Raw genomic sequence first — 2,969 nt, 5'->3', positions numbered from 1 at the left:
GTGAGTCTCAATTCTTTATCTTCAAAATGGGGTTAATGACAGTACCCACCTTTTGGGCTATTATGAGAATGAGAATCCAAGCTTGATGTACGTGTTAGCTGTTTGGCCACTTCTGGTTTTTGAGGGGTTGTTTGTTTTGTGTTGTGTTGTTTTTCCTGTGTGTGCACAGGCATTGCTGTGGATTGCTCTCTGCTAAGAAAACACCAGGACAGTTTTGAGAAATGCAGAATGTTAAACGATCACAGGCAAGAGACATCCTCACCATGACTGGGCATTCTCGCTGCTAAGTGTGTTTGTGTTGTCTGTGTGTGGGTATGTCCATGTGAGACCAGATGCCTGACTTGGCCAGAGGCATTGGATCCCTGTTCACCGGAGTTACAGGTGGGTGTGAGCTGCCTGACATTGGTGCTGGGAATTGAACCGCATGTGCACTTAACTGCTGAGCCATCTCTCCAGCCTTCTAGCCTGTCTCTGTTCTGCTTCTTGTATGGGGCTCCCAGTACCTCCTGTGCCCCTGTTTGTTCAGCCATTGAAGCACATTTACTATCTAAATGTTCCTTTCTGTGCCCTTAGAGCTGGGCCCAGAGGGTTTAGAACTTTAGTACTATAAGCCTGCTAGAAAAAGATACAATCTCTTTATGCGTCATTTAAAAAGTATTTATTGATTACTTGTGTATGTTGGGGGTCTCCGGGGTGTGTGTGTGTGCACATGCTCTGTTTCATGTGTGGAGGGCAGAGGGCCAAGACAACATTGTGGTAGTCCAGTCTCCTCTCCTGTGTTCCAATGATCAAACTCAGGTCACCAGCCTTGGTTGCAAGTGACTTTCCCCACTTTTCCCACATCTTGATGGCCCTTTTAAATCCAACTTAGATTTAGTCAGCAGTATTCAGGTAAAAATCTGTCAACTCAGCACTATTGTCATTCTCAAACAGAGTATTTGTTGTGGAGACTGTGGCATGTTCTGTAGAGTTTGTTCAGCAGCACCGGCAGCCTCCAACCAGTACCCGGTTCCCCAGTTGTGACTAACATCCTCTAAATGTTACTCTTGGCATAAGGTTGTCAAGTTCAGCAAATGAAAATATAGTTCATCTGGTTGCACTCCTCTTGGGGAAAATGTCACCCCAGGTTGAGAGCCCTCTTTAAATGCCTCCTGTGGTGGTGTCCACTCACCCACACCATAGCAGTGTGGAGCAGTTATGAACAGCCCATTCTAAAGATGAAGAGACTGAGTTGTGGAGAGGGACAGCCGCTTGCAGTCACTCAGGTGGATGGCTGATTTCAGTGCCTTCTTCATGATCTATTACGTCAGCTCAAAGGGGCTCATCTTCTTGCAGTACACGGTATGTCTGCGAACCTCTAAGCCACTTTCCCCAATCTCATTTTGACCCTCCTATTTTGACGCTCTGGTAATTGGGCATTGATTATATGAAGGGCTACACTAAAACATTTTCCTCCAAATCCACCTCACACAGCTTTGGAAGTTGTCTCTTGGAGAGACGGCAGAGTGGAGAAAAGGGAGAACGCAGAGGATGCGGGCGTCCCTGCCTCCCAGATCTTCACAGCCAAACCTGGAGAGACAAAAGGCAGCATGGTGCAGGGACATTATTTCCCCTGCTCTATCACCCAGCTCAATGGGGCATTCTGCATCCCTGCCCTCCAAAGCTCAGCTGCCTTATTAACAGACCTCAGCTGTGGCCCAAAGCCCTTACCTCACCCGAGAGGGCTCTATTTGCATGATAATGCCCTCTTTGGGGGAATTATTGCTTAATTAAAGAACAGCAATCACTTTAATTAGCATGTCTCCTTGCTCCCTGGTACTTTGCATGGATTCAAATGAGCTCCTCATTAGCCATTGGCACTTGTACAAATTTGGGGCCTCTGGCTGGGAAGGGAGGCTCCCAGGGCAGCAGCCTCAGCCAGGCCCTCAGTGGTGGGGAGGTACAGCATGGCCAAGAACACAAGCCCGGCTTTGTGAGGAGAGCAGGAGACAGGGCCCCAGCCAGTGCTCTTCGGGGCCCAGGAACCCCACATACTGGGAAGGCCAGGCCCTGGAGGGGCAACTAGGCCAGGGCTGCTCTTGCCTCTGTCTGCACACTTATGCTGGCCCTCTCAATTCATCTTTATTCTTAGTGTCCTTGGTACCCGACCCCATCCTCACCTTCACATCCTTCCTCTGAATCTGAATCTGGTTTAATCTCATCCCAGATTCTCAGAATTTGGGGAGCTGGGGAGCTAACTTTTCTGTTCCACCCAGCAGTGTGAGAACAGCACATACACACACACACACACACACACACACACACACACCACACACACACACCACACACACACACGCCCGCCTCAGCAGCCACCACCACCACCACCAGGTTCCTGACCCAGATGTTCCTGACAGCATCTCTCCTTGGGTTAGATGGCAGCCTTGTAGCTCCACTTTCTGAGATCTACAAAGGTATAGAAGAGTGGCTGTGCACAGATAAGGCCTGGGTAGATTTGCTGAACTGTGAACCACTGTGGTTCCTCACCACAGCTCATCATCTCCGGTGGTTAAGAAAACATGTGTTGTTATGGAAGCCACCGGACAAGCGCTGTCTGTGCGCAGGCTGTGGTGTCCACCCAATTACACTTAGGCTATTTCTCTTGGTGCTTCTGTCCACTCACAGCAACGGCCCCTCCTCCAAGAGGAGTCTGGTCTCTTCCATCCATGTAGACGTTAGTGTACTTAATCCTTGATGTTCAGCCTCCTTCTTGTATAAAGCGCGCACGTGCGCGCACACACACACACACACACAGAGAGAGAGAGAGAGAGAGAGAGAGAGAGAGAGAGAGAGAGAGAGAGAGTGTCTCTGTCTGTGCTCCTTCTATCACTCAAGATAAAAGCACGCATTTAGGGCTGGTGAGATGGCTCAGTGGGTAAGAGCACCCGACTGCTCTTCCGAAGGTCCCGAGTTCAAATTCCAGCAACCACATG

The sequence above is a fragment of the Mus pahari genome, chromosome 10 (assembly GCF_900095145.1).
Source record: "Mus pahari chromosome 10, PAHARI_EIJ_v1.1, whole genome shotgun sequence".
Lineage (NCBI taxonomy): Eukaryota > Metazoa > Chordata > Mammalia > Rodentia > Muridae > Mus > Mus pahari.
This window is presented reverse-complemented; position numbering follows the sequence as displayed.